The 21,724-nt window shown below is 42.0% G+C and overlaps 1 protein-coding gene across 1 annotated transcript in view; it reads right to left on the reverse strand.

Moving 5' to 3' along the window:
* The window catches only part of LOC139153593 (ALK tyrosine kinase receptor-like), a 348,525-nt gene that overhangs the window by 96,002 nt on the left and 230,799 nt on the right, over positions 1–21,724 (reverse strand). The window lies entirely within an intron of this gene.

Genomic DNA, 21,724 nt, shown 5'->3' on the forward strand with positions numbered 1-21,724 from the left:
TTTTTAAACTGTTTTTAGAGGTTTTAGTACTATTATTGATGTTTTATATATTCACTGTGAGCCTCCTAGAGTCCTTAGGGAGTTGGGCAGCATAGAAATTGAATGAATGAATGAATGAATGAATGAATGAATGAATGAATGATCAATCTTAAATTATCTTTAATCCACCTCTTGTCTTGGCTGTTCTTTTCTTACTTCCTTGTTCTGAGTCGGGCTGTCACACCTTCGGACCGACCATAGAGGCCCATTTCTTCATGTTCAGCTCTGGAGATTATTCTTGATCTCCGGAATGATTGCTTGCCTACCACAGATGCTCCTAATTCTTTCCCTTCAAATTGCTTGTCCCTCCAAGCCAGCAATCACTTTGGGCTGCCAAAAACACCGAAAAACAGAGATACGACCCTGGGAGATTCCAAGGACTGCTCCGCTCCAGTGTGACGTCAAGCTGGAAGTCCCATTCTTGGCAGTCTTAATTATTCCCTGTAGAGCGTTTCTGTCCGCTGCAGAGCTGCTCCCATGCCATGCAAGAATGCCATATGTCAGGACACTCTCAATGGTACTGCGATAGAAGGACAGCAGTAGATGCTAAGATAGATTTATCTTCCTGAGCCTTCTCAGGAAGTAAAGCCTCTTCTGTGCTTTCTTCACAAGCATGTTAACATTCATAGTCCAAGACAGATCCTCCGAGATATAATTACCCAGAAATTTAAAACTACCAATCCTTTCCACCTGCTCGCCATTTATATGCAATGGTAAATGTACATCTCTCTTCCTCCTGAAGTCAATTATAAGTTCTTTTTGGGGGTTTTGGTGTTAAGTATAAGATTATTGTATTTCCTTCTATAAGCAGTCTTCTTAATAAGCCCCAGCACTGTCGGGTCACCCACAAATTTAATAATTGCATTGGTATTATACAATGGGGTGCACTAAGTGTATACAAGTAATAAAGAAAATGGCTTAGCACACAACCCTTGGGGGCTCCTGTGCTTAGTGTCAGAGTAGAAGAATGGTGAGATCCCTCCTTAATGATTGTGGCCTATCTGTTAGAAAATCCTTTATCCACAAACAAATCCTCTGATTTATATAAAATTGGACATTTTAAGAAACAATCTGTTGGGTAGAATGGCGTTGAAGGTAGAGCTATAATCCACAAATAACAGCCTTACATATCTTCCCTGTTGTTCCAAATGATTGAATACAGTATGGACAACAATTGACATAGCATTGGATCTTTTGATGTATTTCTTTTGAATACTTTAAAAATATTTTGCACAATTACCACTTTTGATAAATGTTCCTAAATTGTTATGGTGTTTTCCAACATTTGTTGTTCAATGTTTTATCCATGCTGACAGAGTTATTATGTACATTTGTAAACATTTTATAGCAATTTCCCCTTAAATTTCAGCTTGGACTAAATTGTATTGATTTCCCCACCATTATTCTTCCCATTGATTCATTCTAAGCAATTTTCTAAAATTTTGTATCCATTATTATGCTATTTTTAATTGGTTTTGCTCCTGGATTATATTTCAATAATTTAGAATTATGTCCTAATAAATGATATTGATCTTCTATAAGCATTTGGAATTATGTCATTTTGCTCAAGGTCTTTCTAACTTTTTAAAAATTGCCTTTCATTTTTTCAGTTATATTTACCTGTAAATATACAGATATATTTACCATGGTGAACTGCTATCTTCATTCAGAAATTATTTTAATTTGTGTTTTGAATCTAGATATGTCATGTTGGTATACAGTGATCCCTCGATTAGTGCGGTCTCGATTAGTGCAAAACGCTATACCACGGTTTTTCAAAAAATAATACATTTAAAAATAGTCCGCGTTTTTTTTTTCTACACCACGGTTTTTCCCGCCCGATGACGTCATACGTCATCACCAAACTGACGTCGGCCATTGCTGATTGGACAAAATCTCGGCCAATCAGCTTTGCAATCACAAAAAAAAAGCTTTGGAACTGTTGGAACTGTTGGAACTTGTTGAGACTTGTTGGAAGATGGCTCCTAAACATTGCACGCGGAGCGGAGGCGGCGACGCTAAAAAGAGCAGGAGGATACTCACAATTAAGGAGAAAATTGAAGTTTTGGACATGCTGAAAGAGGGACGCTCTTATGCAGATGTTGGTCGGCATTATGGGATCAACAAATCAAGTGTGCGATCCATTCGGAAAGACGAAAAGAAGATAAGGCAAACTTCTCTGATGACATTCAACAAGGCTGCAAAAAGAATGGTGACGCCTAGAAACAAACGCCTTATGAAGATGGAAGCTGCTTTGTCCGTGTGGGTACAAGACTGCCGCAAAAAGAGCATTGCTTTGGATACCAACACCATAAGGACAAAGGCACAGCAACTGTACAACCGTCTTGCAAACACAGAAGGAGGCGATGCAGATGAGGGAAACGCAGGTGAGGACTGGGGTTTTTTATTCTGTCATTATTTAAGTGCTTTTTAAGAAAGGAAGGAGGGAGGGAAGGAGGGAGGGAGGGAAGGAGGGATGGAAGGAAGGAAGGGGGGAAGGAAGGAAGGAGGGAAGGAAGGGGGGAAGGAAGGAAGGAGGGAAGGAGGGAGGGAAGGAGGGAGGGAGGGAAGGAGGGAGGGAAGGAAGGAGGGAGGGAAGGAAGGAGGGAGGGAAGGAAGGAGGGAGGGAGGGAAGGAGGCGGGCATTTACCATACAGTACTGTATGCTTTCATTCAAGTCACTTCTCTCTCCCTTTCCTGTCATTCTCTGTAGATGAAGGTGCTGGTGACTCTGAAGACCCCCAGCCATCAACATCTTCTGCTTCTTCAGCCCCAGCCACATTCACAGCAAGCAAAGGGTAGTTTGAGAAATTTCAACGGCGCTATGGCCTGAAGAATGTGTCATTGCATGGAGAAGCTGCCTCAGCAGATACAGGTGCAGCCGAAAACTACGTCCAGGGCACGTTTAAAGACCTAATTGCAGAAGGGGGCTACCTTCCAGAACAGGTGTTCAACATGGACGAAACAGGCCTGTTCTGGAAGAGGATGCCTTCACGGACTTTCTTGATGCAAGATGAAGCCAAAGCCCCTGGCTTTAAGGCCATGAAAGATCAAGTGACTTTGATCATGTGTGGGAATGCAGCAGGCTTTTTGATGAAGCCAGGGCTAATTTATAAGTCACGAAATCCAAGAGCACTCAAGAACAGAAATAAGAATGCATTGCCAGTGTACTGGATGCATAATCCTAAAGCATGGATTACAAAACCCCTCACCCGGGACTGGTTTCATCAGTGCTTCATCCCACAGGTGAAGGATTATTTGGCTGCCAAAGGACTCAATTTCAAAGTGCTTCTCCTAATGGACAATGCTGGAGGCCATGATGACCTAGCACATGAACATGCTGGGGTGCAAGTCGAATTCTTGCCACCAAACACCACATCGCTTATCCAGCTGATGGATCAAGGTGTTATCCGCGCATTTAAGGCACTGTACATGCACAATTCTCTTGGAAGCATCGTGGAAGCAATGGATGCTGATGAAAACTTCACATTGAAGGCCTACTGGCGTCAGTACACGATTGCATCTTGTCTGAAGAACATTCAGAATGCCTTAATGGATATGAAGTCACAGACAATGAATGCCTGCTGGAAGAAATTGTGGCCAGAAGTGGTGCATGATTACAAGGGATTTGCTCCCGAAGAAATTCAAGATGCTGCAGTCCAGAACTCTGTGAAGCTGGCAAAGGCACTGGGTGGAGAAGGCTTCGTTGACATGACACCAGAGGAAGTCAATGGTTTGCTTGATGAGCATGGCCTACCACTGACAGACAAAGATCTGGAGGAGCTAACCAGGTCAGCGAGTGAAGAAGAGGAGGAGGAAGCGGAAGCTGACCAAGCTGAGGAAGAAGAAGATGTTGGCCTAACGCTTGAGCGGCTTGCAGAACTGAACAGAGCTGCTGCAAATGTACAACGCATGGTGGAACTTTGGGATCCCAACATGACTCGCTCTATACAGTTTAAGGCCTCCCTTGACAACACCTTTGCACCATACAGAGCCATGTTAGCCCAGAAAAAGAAACTGCGCCAACAACTGCCCATAACTATGTTTGTCACGAAAACCAAGAGGTCTGTCACACCATCACCTGCAGTGTCCATTGTAGAAATGGTGATAGAAGAAGATCACGAGTTATCCTAGTTATGCTACCCCCCCCCCCCAAAAATGTAAATATGTAAATAAATATTGTTATCATTTATAATAAGGATGACTAAGTGTCTTATTCAATGTGTACAGTACAGGTACAGGTAGAGGTAATGGGAAGGGGAAATGGTAATTAAGGGGATGGGAAATGGTAATTTGTGGGTTAAAAGTGTTGGGACTGAGTGGCATACAGAAGAATGAATGAATGATTGAGTGAATGAATGAAATTCAAACACAGGTGAGGGCTGGGGTTTTTTATTGTGTCATTGTTTAAGTGCTTTTTAAGAAAGGAAGGAGGGAAGGAAGGAGGGAAGGAGGGAGGGAAGGAGGGAGGGAAGGAAGGAAGGAGGGAGGGAAGGAGGGAGGGAGGGAAGGAGGGAGGGAAGGAAGGAGGGAGGGAAGGAGGGAGGGAAGGAGGGAGGGAAGGAGGGAGGGAAGGAGGCGGGCATTCTAAACGCCGAGAAGCTGTTGCCGCCAGCGCTGCTGCAAGAGGACTCATGCCCCAAGAAAGCCGGTGAGAGGGGCGAATCGGGCGGACGGGGGGTAGCGGCGAGGAGGCTGGAGGCGCTGGGTGGGTGGCCGACATTAAAAACAACCATTGCCAGCCTCCGCACTTTCGTCGCTCCCCGGCTCCACCATCTGCGCATGCGCGGCCATGGAAAAAGGGTGCGCATGCGGAGATGGTGTTTTTACTTCCGCACCACTATACCGCGGAAAATCGATTAGTGCGGGAGGTCTTGGAACGTAACCCACGCATTAATCGAGGGATCACTGTATATAATTATTTCTACTCCTTTCCCCCCTCCTCCATTGTCCTTGGAGAGAGGAATTTGGAGGGGGAATATAATGCTAATCATGAGATTGAAAGACTCATCATTGGTTTTACAAGATTCCAGGCCTTTAAGATTATGTTTTATTTCTTGTTAATTGGTTGGAAAGAAGACTACCACTTTGGAAACTTGATTCCCAAGTTGCTGTGGCTATTAAATTTTGTTTATTTTGGATAAATTTTTGTGTTTTTTTGTTTTGTTTCCCTCCTAAATCTAATATTTGACCATTCTAATTTACCAAAAATTTATTTTAACTGTTAACAAGTTATCAAATATTATCTGCATACTCCTTTGCTACATACGGGGGGGGGGGGGTGTATTTAGTCAGAAGGCAGTTGTGCAAGTTCTCCCACTTAAAAAGATGAGAGAGGCCTATAATTGACATCATAAGTAGACCTCAACCATGAGAGACAATATGAGAAAACACATCCAGAAAATCACATACTTTTCACTAAATACTTCCTCTCCCCCCCCCCCCCACTGTATATGCTTTAAATATGTCAAGAAGTATTATTTAAGGGAGAAAAAAGTAATGCTTGTTGCCTTTGTTCAGATAGAGGATATCAAATTTTAGGACCAGCACTTCATTCATTCATTCATTCATTCATTCATTCATTCATTCATTCATTCATTCATTTGTCGGATTTATGTCACCCCTCTCTGAGGACTCATGCAACCAGTTCCTGCCATTTTTATAAAATTCTTTTTGTTGTTGGAATTTTTTTGTGTGTTTTTTTTTCTTCTGTACATGTGAAGAAGTTGAGTTTCCAGCACTGTGCATCTGTTGCCATTTTGTTTTTTGCTTTTTTTGGGGGGGGGGGGAATTTGTACACCCAAACATACCCATGCACGCCAACACCCACCCACACATACCCATGTGGTGCAGGAGGAAGTAAACCGGCAGCAAGGTAAGTTAGAACCCAATCCTGCAGCACTTTTGCTCAGTTTTGTAGCATCTAGTTATCTGCCTTAGTCTAGTAGCAATTACAACTAGGACAGTTCTTTCTCTAAGCCTTTTCACTGCTGGCAAAAAAAAATTAGAGGTTCTCTCCCTTACCTATTTAAGACTGACAGTTTGCAGCCAAAGGAAATAGAACAATTCTGTCTCAATGGGAAATAAACTCAATAATATTTTCCAGGTCCTATCAGCTAAATAGTGTCAGCTGACAGGTCCTCGAGGAAGGGCCTTCTCTGTGGCTGCCCCAGCTCTCTGGAAACAGTTACCTCCTGAGTCTGGACTACCCATACCCGATTGGCCTTCCGGAAAGCAGTAAAGACATGGTTTTTCCGACAGGCCTGGGGCCATTGATCATATGGTGGTAACCAGCAAGACCAGGCCATGAACGGTATGCAGAGGTTTAATTGTTGTATTGTAAATTGCTTTTAAACTGTTTTTAGAGGTTTTACTACTATTATTGATGTTTTATATATTCACTGTGAGCCTTAGGGAGTTGGGTAGCATATAAATTATTATTATTATTATTATTATTATTATTTTATTATTATTATTTATTAGATTTGTATGCCCCCCCTCTCCGTAGACTCGGGGCGGCCCACAACACAATAAAACAGTTCATAACAAATCTAATAATTTACAATTTAAAATATTTTTAAAAAACCCATTATTAAGCAGACATACATACAAACATACCATACATAAATTGTAGAGGCCTGGGGGAGATATCTCAGTTCCCCCATGCCTGACGACAAAGATGGGTTTTGAGGAGTTTACGAAAGGCAAGGAGGGTAGGGGCAGTTCTAATCTCTGGGGAGAGCTGGTTCCAGAGAGTCGGGGCCGCCACAGAGAAGACTCTTCCCCTGGGGCCCGTCAAACAACATTGTTTAGTTGACAGGACCCAGAGAAGGCCCACTCTGTGGGCCCTAATCGGTCGCTGGGATTCGTGCAGCAGAAGTGCCTGGAGGCTGGATATGAATGAGTGAATGAATGAATGAATGAATGAATGAATGAATGAATGAATGAATGATCAATCTTAAATTCTCTTTAATCTACACTCTACAGGAATCATATTAGACATCTGTGTGATTCTGGAATGTCCATAATCAGTAGGAGGGTAAAATCATATAATTATCCATGTTCACATCAGCATCTATATGTGCTGAGATAACAAACCGAATGGACCATTATCTGTCTATTTTGAGAAAGAGTAGTGAATTCTCCCTACCGTTCAGTTGTATTCGCTTAACTGGATTGCTAGCAGGAAACAATAATCCAAATGATGATGCTTCAACATGATCAAAATATAATTTCTGCATTCATTATTGGAACTGGACCAGAATATCTCCGAGACCGCCTTCTGCCGCACGAATCCCAGCAACCGATTAGGTCCCACAGAGTGGGCCTTCTCCGGGTCCCGTCAACTAAACAATGTCAGTTGGCGGGCCCCAGGGTAAGAGCCTTCTCTGTGGCGGCCCCGACTCTCTGGAACCAACTCCCTCCAGAGATTAGAACTGCCCCTACTCTCCCTGCCTTCCGTAAACTCCTTAAAACCCACCTTTGCCATCAGGCATGGGGGAACTGAAACACCTCCCCCGGGCATGTACAATTTATGCATGGTATGTTTGTGTGTGTGCTTGTTAGTAAATGGGGTTCTTTTTAAACTTTTTAAAATATTTTAAATTTATTTGGATTTGTTACGATTTGTTATACAGTGGTACCTTAAGATACGAACTTAATTGGTGCCGGGGGGAGGTTCGTAAGACGAAAGGTTCGTAAGACGAAACATTGTTTCCCATAGGAAACAATGTAAAGTCAATTAATCCGTGCAACCAAACCCCCCCCCCCCAAAAAACGGCTTTCGGCGACTGCTGGGAAGCCGCACGGCTGTTTTAAAAGGTGACAGCCGGCCTAGGGGGCTTCCCAGCACCCCCCTGAACCCGGGTTCGGGGTTCAGGGGGTGCTGGGAAGCCCCCCAGGCCGGCTGTCACCTTTTAAAAGAGCTGCGCCGCTTCCCAGCTGTCTCCTGAAGCCGAACGCGGAAGTTCGGCTTTGGTGTTTGGCGTTCGGAGACAGCTGGGAACCCAGCGGTCTCCCGAATGCCGAAACCGGAAGGGGCAAGGTGGGGGGGGAGAACAGGAGGCTCAGCATTCCGTCAGTCGCAGCGCTGGCTGTCAACTTTTCTTTTTAGCACTGGGGAGGCAAGTCAGCTCCTGCCCAGTGCTAAAAAGAAAAGTTGACAGCCAGCGCTGCGGCTGACGGAATGCTGAGCTTCCCGTTCTCTCTCTGCCCCCTCGCCCCTTCGCCCCCCTGTGTTCCTAGGAGAAGTGCTGGTGAGGAGCAGAAGGTCTGTCTTGCCTCAATCCCCAGCACTTCTCCTAGGAACACAGGGAGGCGAAGGGGCGAGGGGGGGGAGAGAGAACGGGAGGCTCAGGAATGGAGCTCGGGAAGGAGCCCACGGTCAGTCGGCTGCGGGCGGGAGGAAGGCGATTGTTCCGCTGCCGCCAGCATGGCCTGGCTGGCAGCGGAAGATGTAACGGAGCCCACGGGGGATTCGCCTTCCTCCCACCCACAGCCGACTGATCGTGGGCTCCTTCCCGACCTCGGAGAGCTTCCTGGTTTTCGTCCGTGTTGGATTCGCGAGCTTTCATGCCCAGGAAGCTCTCCGAGGTTGCGAAGGAGCCCACGATCAGTCAGCTGCGGGCGGGAGGAAAGCAAATGCCACGGGGCTGGGCTCGGCTCCCCCCCTTACCAGCCCCGCCGCAGAAGGCTCCATTCTGTTCCCTGCCGGCCCGATTGAGCGGCCGGCGGTCTCCGCCACAGAGCCTGGCCCCGTGGGCTCGGTTACATCTTCCACTGCCAACCAGGCCATGCTGGCGGCAGCGCAACGAAGAGAGACATTTGCTTTCCTCCCGCCGGCCCCTCAATCGGGCTGGCAGGGAACAGAATGGAGCCTTCTGCGGCGGCTCCCTGCTGGGCTGGTAAGGGGGGGGGAGCCGAGCCCAGCCCCGTGGCATTTACTTTCCTCCCGCCCGCAGCCGACTGATCGTGGGCTCCTTCCTGACCTCGGAGAGCTTCCTGGTTTTCGTCCGTGCTGGATTCGCGAGCTTTCATGCCCAGGAAGCTCTCCGAGGTTGCGAAGGAGCCCACGATTAGTCGGCTGCGGGCGGGAGGAAAGCGAATGTCATGGGGCTGGGCTCGGCTCCCCCCTCGGCTCCCCCCCTTACCAGCCCCGCCCCAGAAGGCTCCATTCTGTTCCTTGCCGGCCCGATTGAGCGGCCGGTGGTCTCCGCCACGGAGCCCGGCCCCGTGGGCTCGGTTACATCTTCCGCTGCCAACCAGGCCATGCTGGCGGCAGCACAATGAAGAGAGACATTTGCTTTCCTCCCGCCAGCCCCTCAAGTTGGATGCACCCTCGCTGGTCCGCTCGGCCGCGCCTCCTCGCCCGCCGCCCGCCCAGGATGCAGACCTGCTGCCTTGCCCCACGCCCGCCGATCCTGCACCTCCTGCTTTCCCCCCCAGCCAAAAATACAAAGGCGGTCAGCCGCTGCCCGCGGAGCAATGGGAAGCTGAAGCCGCCGGCGGTTTCAGACTCCCTTTGCTCCAGGCTGCTCTGCCCTGCCTGTCAGTCCGTCTTTGTGTTTTTCGCTGGGGGGGGAGAGCAGGAGGACCTTCCTGACTCCCTCCCCCAGCGCCGGACCTCCTGCCCTCTCTCCCAGACAAAACCCCAAAGTGGCCTCCTGAACCCGGAAAGAAGCCCCGCCGCCGGCTGTCACCTTTTAAAACAGCCGGGCGGCTTTCCAGCAGCCTCCGAACGCTGAACCCGGAAGTTCGGGTTTGGCGTTCATAAGACGAAAAAAGTTCGTACGAAGAGGCAATTTTTTTCTGAACCCCGGGTTCGTATCACGAGTTGTTCGTAAGACGAGGGGTTCGTATCTTGAGGTACCACTGTATTTTGCTGTGAGCCGCCCGAGTCCGCAGAGAGGGGCGGCATACAAATCTAAATAATAAATAAATAATAAATAAATAAAATAAATAGCAACTGGAACTGCCTTGATTAAGATGTAACTGTACTTTGACATGTGTTAAAATAGCAGGATGTACAACAAACTAAGTACAGTAAATGCAAAATACAAGGACATACAACAAAGTAAATGCAAAAAAATGGATGTATTTTATTGCAAAATCATACCTAATACCTTTTCAAGAAAGGTTTTTGCTCAAAACACATTGGATTTAACTTACAATAAAGCAAATGTATATCACATTTTTTTTCGCCATATGTCACAATATGTAAAAGACTAGCGTGGATTTTTTTAAAAAAGGGAAGTGTCAGAGATTGACAATACGTAGGAGGCAGCACTCATGTTATCAATAGGATATTAATTAAAATAGTGGTTGAGAGGTAATGAAATAGAATAAGTAGCAAAGTAGAAGTATGATAGAAACTCTATAACAGCAACAGCAAGAACCATCATCACTCTCATTATACAAGTAATCCTAGAGTTACATTTGTAACCTGAGAATTCGTTTGACTGAATCATATTAAATGAATGTGATCACTCCCTGCTTTCCCCAATGCATTTGTTAATCAAATGTGCAGGTCATTAAATGCACCCAAGGCATCTGAGAATGGGAAAGAGCATGTGAAGTGCTGGAGCAGACCATCCAAGTCCTCCCTTAGTCCACTGAAATACCTGATGCTCCCTGGAGTCCCCACAATTGCTTCCTCCACATCCTGGGTATACTATTTCTAGTTGAAAGCACTTGATAATGTGCTTGTTTGAATATAAGCTACTAAATTCCAATGTGCCATTAAAGATTATATCTAAGATATGTTGTTTCTAATCAAAATCTAGCTTTAAAAAAACCTTTCAGAGTTTAGTTCTCTGCTTCAATGTTTCACTAATAAAAGTAGATGAATTTACAATGCAGATTTATAATTTGAAGCCCTAGAGTTTTCAATGGTTCCATTACAAATCAATAATCATTGTATTGGTAATATGATTTATTTATTGATTTTTATTTATTTATTTCTATAGGATAGTAGTTTGTGTAAACATAACATACCGTAAGTAAAAAGAATTGATAAAACAAATGACAATAGGACAGTAGGACAGGGACGGTAGGCACAATGGTGCGCTTATGCACGCCCCTTACAGACCTCTTAGAAATAGGGAGAGGTCAATTGTAGACAATCTAAGATTAAGGTTTTTGGGGTTTCGGGAAGAAACCACAGAGTCGGGTAGTGCATAACAGGCATTGATCGTTCTATTGCTGAAGTCATATTTTCTGCAATTGAGATTGGGTAATGAACTTGCACATTGTATTTATATTCATTTATCTACATCAGGGGTCCCCAAACATTTTACACAGGGGGCCAGTTCACTGTCCCTCAGACTGTTGGAGGGCCGGACTATAAAAAAAACCTATGAACAAATCCCTATGCACACTGCACATACCTTATTTAAAGTAAAAAACAAAATGGGAACAAATACAATATTTAAAATAAAGAAGTAATAAGTAATTAAGTAATTAATAATTAAGTAGTAAAGTAATTTATACTTCTTTATTAACAAGTAAATTTAAACTTAAATCAATAAACTCCCTCCATTTCTCCTTCCTTCTCTCCCTCCCTTTCCCGGGAAGCCGGCTTTGCTGGCCAGCACAGGGCAGCCGCCACGACAACAACAACGACGGCCCCGTGGCAGCCGCTGATGCCCGCTTTCCTCCCCGCCTCTTGCCTCTCCACCTCCTCCTCGCTCAGCAGCTGACCGCAGTGAGTGGACAGGAGATTTGGGAGCTTATTATATTGATTGGTAAAATCTCGTGTGCTGCCACGGGCTGGTTAAAAGACCTCGGCGGGCCGCATCCGGCCCGCAGGCCGTAGTTTGGGGACCGCTGATCTACATAGTAAGATTGGCAGAATCACTGAAAGTAACCATAAATATCATAGGGGGAGATGGAAGAAGAAGAAGGGGGTTACAGAAGTTAAGCATTTAAACTCAATTTTCGAGAACTAGATCAGAATGCAGGATTAATATTAATGATATTTATATCCCAACTTTCTTGATGCTTGTAAAATGAATTAGTTTATTTCATTAGCATTTCTGAAGCTGTTACAGAATCGTTACTTAAGGGGCTGCCTTTTCAGTGACCAATTGATGTCGCAATAGTGCTTAAAAATAGACTTATGACCAATTTACAACTATTTAAAACCTTTGCAGCATCTCTTAGCCAAGTGGTGACCATTACAGTCAATGCACTTATTTTTTGCCTGACCTGTTGTTTTTATTTTTTTCTTCCCTTGCAGATAGAAATTGGAAAGGACTACAAGACTACAGGCACACAATGGGAAATGCACATTAAAAACAATGTGCTGGAGTCTGCAGCTGTGAGTGCACTGTACAAACAGCTCAATATATTCCCTGTTGTGTGACTGCTTATTTTTTTTGTGGTCCCCTTTTCTCAAATTTCTCACTTCTGCAAAAGGGGAAAGGGGGAAAAACCCCCCAAACAAATCTATTTCTTGAATCTGACCTATTACTGTACTTCTAACCTTTATATACTAACCTTTATATACTAACAGGTTTAGAAAACAGTCCCTGTTTTTTTCAGGCAAAAGTTGTGGAGAAGAGTAATTTAGCTATTTCCCCTTTGTTCTGCATCTGAGAATATATTACTCACTAGTTTGCTCCCACTATTATAGGGTCCTATTCAAATGTTCTTTCCTTTACTATTATGCTTACTTTGCTCTAATTTCAGATAATTCTTCCAAATGTAATTGGCCATCTGATAATCTCATTACTCCTCTTTTCTATTTGGCCTTTTAATTAATCACTTTTATGAACTGATTGCTTTTGTATTTATTCTTTCATTTCATTAACCGAAATATCAACTATTCATTCGTATAGGCTCTCAGTCAGTTAACCATTGACTATGCAACTTTTGCTTGAAAATTGCTTTTCAGATGTGAGTATTTTGTTACTTTGGATCAGTTAAATTTCTTCTGAAATAAATAATTGCCTGTCTGGAAACCTACTAACTGTTGTGGTTGGCTCTGGGCCAGCTCCTGCAACGGGGAATTTGGACGTTGGTTTAGGAGAATCCTCAGGTTCCCAGACACTTGTTTTATTGCCAGCGTCTTCTGATAGTGAAAATTCATTACCAAGGTCAGACGCTGCGGGAGTGGAATAGGACGGAGAGATGGATGCAGCCAGCCCATTAGGCAATGATCCCATTAGTGAGTCATCAGACTCGGAGGAGAATCAGTTGATAGATGCCCGTATGTGCAGGCAGAAGGGACCAACTGCGCAGGCATCATAGAAGATAAGAGAGAACACCTGTGGCTGAGGCAATTAGGTTAATGGAGTTGCTGATAAATTTGGGGCATTGCGGAGGGCACATGTGGGTGTTTATCCGTTTGGGAAAAGACCATTGTTTTGGTCTTCCAGGACTTACAGAGACTTTTTGGATATGGAGAGGGGCGGCATACAAATCTAATAAATAAATAAATAAATAAATAAATAAATAAATAAATAAGTACATCCTGTTAACTCATTGAAGGTGGGGTAGCTGTGATGCTTTCACAGCTGCCTTTATCTGCTCTGTTTGATTTTGCCTCTCAAAGCATTCCAGGACTGTTATCTGTATGAGAGTAATTTTGGCTCTGTTTAAAGTGCGTGCGTACAGCACTATTTTTGGATAAATTGATTTTCTTTTTACTCTGAGACAATGTGTGATTGAATTTACATTCCTAACTCATTAGGGGTGCTCTTAGTGAAGGGTCTGGCATAACACTAACTTATGAAATATCTTTTCTATCAAACTGTTCCACAGTTATTTGATTCTCATAACTCATTTATATTTTGGTTGTCTTTCCTTTCATCCTATATTTTTTCATTTTTAGTTCAATCGCAATTTTCCAAGCATATTGATTTGATTTTATATCCCCCCTCTTATTCTATTTAGCTACCAGTCCACACGGAACATTTCTCATTTATTGTATAAGAGTGATTCTACCTAAACAGTAACCAAAACTATAAAATATGCAACTTAAGTATATATCCTCATTTTTCTAGATGAAATGATAATTTTTAGATATTTTTCTTCAATATTTGTGTTGTCTCCCACTATATATATCTGCACTCCATGTGGTTATTGTTAAGGTATATAGCAGTGAATAAATGCCAAGATATGAATTATGAAGCATCATCCAAAATAGAAGAGGAATAAAAAACAAGAATATAAAATTTCTAATGTTTTACATTATAACTCAAAAATCTAGGTTTTTTTAATCTGTTACCATAAATACTTTCAATCTTTGGGAAATACTATTTCAAAATTCTGGCAATATTATTTCCAAAAAATAAATGTGCACACTTAATAAAATGAGAACAGTTATGATAGACCATCCTAAAGAGGAAGATAAGGATATATTTCCCTTAGAACTTTAAAAATTATTTTAAAAGTATCACCCTGTCACGCTGTGTATTGCCAGCCCCAGAGACATTCAGAGACATTCAGTAGTTAAATAGTTAACTCTGTTTATGTTAATTTAACTCCGCCCATTATGATGTAAAATCCTGTCTAGATAGCCAGCATCACTTCCTCTCTTCTCGGTGAAGAAGGAGGAAAATCTCCATCTTGCTTTTAACTCTCAAGCCATGTAGACGTATAACAGAAGCCTGGGACCAGGCATAGCTGTTTATTGTTTTTATTAATAAAAGTAACTTCATTTTGAAGTCCGTTTCTATAACTTTATCTGTCGCCTCCAGATTTGATCCATTTGCAGCTCACGCGGGCTGTGATTGATCTCCTATAATCTGACACACCCAAAGTACAATTCTACATTAAGTTTGCTGGAGGAATGTTGCCCATCAGCAAATTAAGTCAGAAGCAGACTGTTGAGGTGTTTAATTTTCTAATGCACTGCTTTTGTTCTATACTGAACCTCAGAACACTATTTTTTAATCAGTTTTGCTTTGGTTTTGTTGAGTTTAGTTGGAAATCAAATAAAGTCTATCATGTTCTTAATCCACTGACTTTTGTCTGCTTGCTCCTCTAATTTTGCCAAATGTGAGGAAACAAATTTTGTAGTAATGATGCCTGAAATAGATGGTAAACCAATCAGCAGTAAAGCTGAGGAGAAGAAAACTGAACAATGGAAACAACAAGTACTGGAAATGAGCCTTGTTGGCTATGATTTCTGAAACGTTTCAGCAAATTATAGAAAGCACAAGAACGTGACTCCCACTCCCAACCTCTCCAGCCGGCGCAGAAGGATACCATGGTCGATGGTATCAAAAGCTTCTGAGAGGTCAAGAAGCACCAGGACAGAGGATAAACCCCTGTCCTGGGCCTACCAGAGAAGGCAAACACAGTCCAGTTGTATTCAGTGTATAAGATGCACCAACATTTCCAGCCTCTTTTTGAGTGAGGAGGTGCATCTTATACTCCAAAAATATTGTATTTAGAGCTGGTTTTATTTTCATTCGTGTCAAAATGTTGTACTTAATAAAACAGCTTAGAGAAAGATGAAATTCTTGGAGCACTGAATTGGTTGGATTCATTGTTTAGAAATTTGACTGGCTTCTTCACATCTTAAAACAATGTATAACAAAGCAATGTTTCACAGTGTGCAGTAACACATTTAAAAAATCCCTGTACCCATGGTGTAAATTGTATACTGTATACAAGCAAGTATTAAAAAGACTGATAAAAAAAAAGTAGGGCAGTTACAAAGAATAAAAGTCAAAGACAAAGATAGCCATATTGTATCATTGCTGCCATATGGCTTTAGACACTAGACGACATGAAAGACAAGCTGTTCGATTAGTATAACTATAGAGAAGAAAATGTTTAGCCATTTCAAATACGTGAACTAAAGTCCAAGAGTGCATGATTCAAGGAAAAGCAAAATTCTAGAGAAGGTGATTGCCAGCTCCGAATTATTTGAGGAATCAGGCCATCTAGTTAATGCTTTGACTTAGGAACACCATGCCAAATAATGAACATAACAGTTCTTTAAAGAAATGGAAGCAAAAACAGGGACAGAGTCTCTGTTAGACCACCTGATGGGAGGAGGTTAGTCCTGCCTTTCTGGATGGCCTCATCCATCTCTTGTACCATCCATGCCTAATTTGGAATGATGACTACTCTCAGTGAAGCAATTAACTGGTACCGGTAATTCAAAGAAAGGTCAGTATCATTATGAAGGCAAAATAAGCCCAACCAAGGAAAATAATTTGACTTGAGCTTAATGTCTTCTGAAATTAGTAAAATTTGTCATGTTCTGTTATGGAACTCAATTTATCTAGTCAAGCATTTTGCTAATGAAGTCTTACTCTGAGGTTATATTTTATTATATTTTCATCTAAGGAAGCATTTGGGAAAATGAACAGTCCATCTCTTACACATACAAGTCATGTTAGAAAACAGCAGCTTGGATCAAATAGGAACATATGTGTTAATAAAATAGTATACACTATGCCTAGGGTTAGAGAATTCAATCTTGACCAGGCATTAAAGTCAATCTTCCCCTATCAGAATGAATCAGATGATGTTACTAAAGATTAGGACTGAAAGAAGAAAGAGATCTCCCTCTTCTAAATCCCCCTTTCCCAGATGTCATTAATTTCATGCGACCGATTAAGAGCAAAGCAAGGTTTAAGGGCAAGTCTTGAGGGAAGGACAGAGCTGAATTTATAAAGTGCATTTAAATTTACAGGAGAAACACAAACAGAAAACTGTTGACATAAACAAAAGTTTCTGCATGGCAGAATATAAATGATTTAAAAGATGACCTTAGTGAAGAATGAAAGGAGGGACTTGAGGATTACCCAGTCCCAAGAAAGAGGGAAGGGTGAGAGAGAAACTCAAAATAGCCCTGCCTTGATTTTATTTAAAGTAATGTTTGACAGAGAGTTAGTTATTAACAATGCAGTCCTAAATGAATGGGACTTTACTGCAAAGAGATGCAAGTGGATTCAGTGATAGAAAGCTGCAAGAGGTACCATTTCACAAAAGTGACCAGTTAGGTCCCACAGAGTAGGTCTTCTCCGGGTCCTGTCAACTAAACAATGCTGCTTGGCGGTCCTGTCAACTAAACAATGCCTTCTCTGTGGCGGCCCCAGCCCTCTGGAACCAACTCCCCCCAGAGATTAGAATTGCCCCCACCCTCCTTGCCTTTCATAAGCTACTTAAAACCCACCTCTGCCACCAGGCATGGGGGAATTGAGATACTCTTTCCCCCTAGGCCTTTACAATTTTATGCATGGTATGTCTGTATATATGTTTGGTTTTTATAATAATGGGTTTTTAACTGTTTTTCGTATTGGATTATTATTATATGCTGTTTTATTATTGGTGTTAGCCGCCCCGAGTCTCCGGAGAGGGGCGGCATACAAATCAATCAATCAATCAATCAATCAATCAATCAAATAAATAAACAAACAAACAAACAAACAAACAAACAAACAAAGAAATAAATTCACACAATGCTGAGAGAACCAGTGTTTGCCTCCAGCTATAGGAACAAGTATTGAATTCAGCCTAAATTCACTATTCCCAGATAGGAATACTAAAATACATTGGACACACCTTTCGCATGAGCTGACTTTCGGGATTGAGATTTCATTCTCAGGGTAGTATCAAGTTAAAACTAATATTTCCAGAATCTTTTTTAAAAAGAAAATTATGAAACCAAACTATAATCTGTCTCCAAATTGACCGATTTGCATAATTCTCTCATTAATGTGAAACTGCATTTGGGATTTGAACTAGTCTCTTTCTCAGTGAAGAATCATTCTCTATCAATTCAGTAGATCCACACAGTTAAAATGTCGCTGAAACTAAATGGCCACAATTAATGGTAATAAAAATAAATTTGGAGTTGGGAAAGACGATAAGGGACTTTGACTTTTCCTTACTAAATCAAAGGCCTTCCAATTAGGATAGGCTTACATTTAAGGGCAAGCACAAATTGAAAATCATATGCAATCATTAAAAAAATAGCTCTGACCACTTTCAGTTTCCAACTGAGGCAACGTAGGAATAGAAAAATATACTGTATCTACTACACACTGTAGGTCGTTGATATTTTGATTTTCAACAGCACTGAATTTAATCTGTTCACTGGTGTAACATAAGCATGCCTAATGATAATTCCCTTTTAAAAAACACACATAGATAGTCCCTTAGATGGCTTTTTTTTGGCCATCAGGAATTAGCAAACCTCTCCTCCCACAAAATAGACTATTAGGGACCACCATCATGTCTTAATAATGGTATATGTCTAGATCTAAAAACAGTAGATAAATTATAGACTGAGAGTTAAATAGTCCTGAGCTTAAGGCTGCAATGTAAGAGTTTCTATATAGATAGTTTATAGATAGATCCTATAGACCAATAATGGCGAACCTATGGCATGGGTGGCCACAGGTGTTACATGGAGCCATATCTGCTGGCACACGAGCTGTTGCCCTAGCTAAGCTGCAATGTGCATGTGTGTGCTGGCCAGCTGATTTTTGGCTCACACAGAGGCTCTGGGAGGACGTTTTTGGCTTCCAGAGAGCCTCCGCGGGGATGGTGGAGGGTGTTTTTACCATCCCCCGAACTGCAGGGAAGCCTTTGGATCTAGGGAAGGGCAAAGCATGAGCCTACTGGGCCCACCAGAAGTTGGGAATAGGCTGTTTCTGGCCTCCAGAGGACCTCTGGGGGCAGGGGAAGCTGTTTTTGCCCTCCCCAAGCATTGAATTATGGATGTGGGCACTCACGCATGCATGATAGCGCACACACATGCTCTTTGGGCACCCAGGGAAATCACTGCTTTAGACTCTATATATAGATACAATAATTTAGTTAGTGACTATTCAAAGTTATGACAGTGAAAAAAGTGATCCATGACCCTTTTTAACACTTATGATTGTGCTCACCTGATCAAAATTCAGATTTTTGACAACTGGGTTATATTTATGACAGCTACCCTGTCTTGGGGGTCACGTGATCCCATTTTGCAACCTTCTGACAAGTAAAATCAATGGGGAAGCCAAATTCACTTAACAACTGTGGTAATAAATAATAATAAATAATAATAATAATCTATTAGATTTGTATGCCACCCCTCTCTGAGGACGGGGTGGCAGGTCATAAAATGGGGTAAAATTCACCTAATTGTCTTACTTAGCAACATTTTTTTTTTTGCTTCATTGTGGTCGGAAGTCAAGGACTACCTGTATTATTCTAGAGTACATCAATAATAAGAATTGAGTTATGCATGGAGTTTTATGAATGAAAAATTATGTTTCTTACAGTAGTCTCCTGTAAGAAAGACTCATGTGATACAAAATGTCGCTACAGAGCACTGCACACCAAGTCAACTAGACACAAGAAAAGTTTTTTCCCTAAACAAGTAATTCCCTCAACACTGTCAAACTATTTACTAAGTTTGCACTACTATTACTATTAGTCTTTTTTTCATCATTCCTATCACCCATTTCCTCCTATTTATGACTGTATGACTGTAACTTGTTGCTTGTATCCTTACGATTTTATTAATATTGTTTCTTCATTGCTTATTTAACCCCTATGACGATCGTTAATTGTTGTCCCTCATGATTCTTGACAAATGTATCTTTTCTTTTATATACACTGAGAGCATACGCACCAAAGACAAATTCCTTGTGTGTCCAATCACGCTTCGCCAATAAAGATTTCTACTCTACTCTACTCTACTCTACTCAACTATACTAGTCGCCCCGAGTCTTCGGAGAGGGGCGGCATACAAATCTAATAAATTATAACTATAACTATACTATACTCTACTATACTCTATTCTATTCCTGGTGTGTCCAATCAAACCTGGACATTTTTTAAAAAAAAATCTATTCTATATATTTCATGTGACTTTTTCTGATACAATGCTCTACCTTTGGTTGTCCTTATCCAAATCTGCCTAAAGCATTTTTACTTGAAATGCTATGGATAATTCCCATTTTTCTAAACTGGTGTTCTTCTGGAGGATGGCAGGTTGTAAAAGTTGGCTAAAGTTCCCAGCCTGGCTGCTGTGTTCCTTGCCTTTAAGTACTTTGCCTGAGCTATAATCGTTTTAGCTAAGGTGCTCCCCATACCATGACATACTGTGCGGAAGTCACGCTGCATTGCATGGAGTGTGAAATGATGACTGTTAGGCAATAGGCTTCTTGGTGCTATCTCTTCAAATGCTAGCCTAAAAGCTAGAAATGGCTTTGGTTGCTTGCAGCTACTTAAAAAAAGCAAAATTACATTTAAGAGCATTGCTGTCAAAGGACTTCAGTGCTGACTCTATAAAATAGCATTTCCACAATGCAGCCTTCCAGCAACATTTATTAACTTGAACTTATGAAGCTAAGAGTTTCCTTTCCTCTCAATCTCTTCCTCACAACTGTCCTAAAATGCCTCTGTGAGGAAGCAGAAAATGGTGGCTTTGAACTCCATCCTATTCTGCCTCAGGAACAAGGCCAAGGCTGGGACAAGTTCAAGAAAAGTGCTTGGTAGGTAGTCTTGGATTCATCTGCCCTCCTCCTGAACATTGCCAGCTAGCACAAATAACACCAACCAATTCCTATTAAGAGGAGATAGAAACAGGGGTGGACTTCCGCCTGGACGAGGGCAGGCGGGCGGGCGCAGTGAGGTAGCGAAAATGGAGCTCCACCCCCGAGTACCCAATTTGCATTGAAAGATGTTGAAAGAAAATGAAGGGCATCTTGCATAAGCCACACCCACAGAGTGATAGTAAAGATTTTGGTAGCCCTTCGCTGGATAGAACTGAAAGGGAGATGTGTTTTCACAGCTGGTCAGAAAAGAGCACTTAATCATTGCCTTTATGTCTTTTGCACCAGCCCAGCATAGTCAGGCTCCTTTCGAAGACACTCAAACAAAACATGTTGAAGATACTGCATTGGTTTTTTTGGTGGATGTTAGTTTCCCCCCTTTCCACGCCTTCCAAATTTTCCTATCAGGGCCACCAGACTTGAAGTACCAGAAAATGCTCCTGCCTTATCTAACCTTACCCTCCCATCCTGGACATAAATTATTTCAATTCCTATCCTCAACATGACATAGAGCACTGCACACCAAGACATCTAGACACACAAACAGTTTTTTTCCAAAATGTCGTCACTCTGCTAAACAAATAATTCCCTCACCACAGTCAAACTGTTCACTAAGGCTGCATTACTTATTACTATTAGTCTTCTCATTTACCTATCACCCATCTCCTCCAACCTATGACTGTATGACTCTAAGTTGTTGCTTGTATCTTTACCATTTATATTAATATTTATTGTTCCCTGATTGCTTATTCGTACTCTATGACCATCGTTAAGTGTTGTACCTCATGATTCTTGACAAATGTATCTTTTCTTTTATGTACACTGAGAGCATTTGCACCAATGACAAATTCCTTGTGTGTCCAATCACACTTGGCAAATAAAGAATTCAATTCTATTCTATTCTATTCTATTCTATTCTGTGTAGGAGAGCCTATTTTTTTATTTCTCCCTTTCCTTTTCCTGTGCAATATAAAAAGGTGAAATTGAGTTGCACCAGGTCTTTTTCAAACTGTAGCCAGGCTTTTAAGCCTGAAAAAGAGATTACGTTTAAATCTGTGATGTGAAAAAAGGTAGATCAATTATACACACATTACTTCTCTTTCCTTTCCAGTTCCTTAATATTGTTTTTGTCTGAAGAAAAGAGATATAAATTCCTTCTCTCACTGTGACCT

The sequence above is a fragment of the Erythrolamprus reginae genome, chromosome 1 (assembly GCF_031021105.1).
Source record: "Erythrolamprus reginae isolate rEryReg1 chromosome 1, rEryReg1.hap1, whole genome shotgun sequence".
Classification (NCBI taxonomy): domain Eukaryota; kingdom Metazoa; phylum Chordata; class Lepidosauria; order Squamata; family Dipsadidae; genus Erythrolamprus; species Erythrolamprus reginae.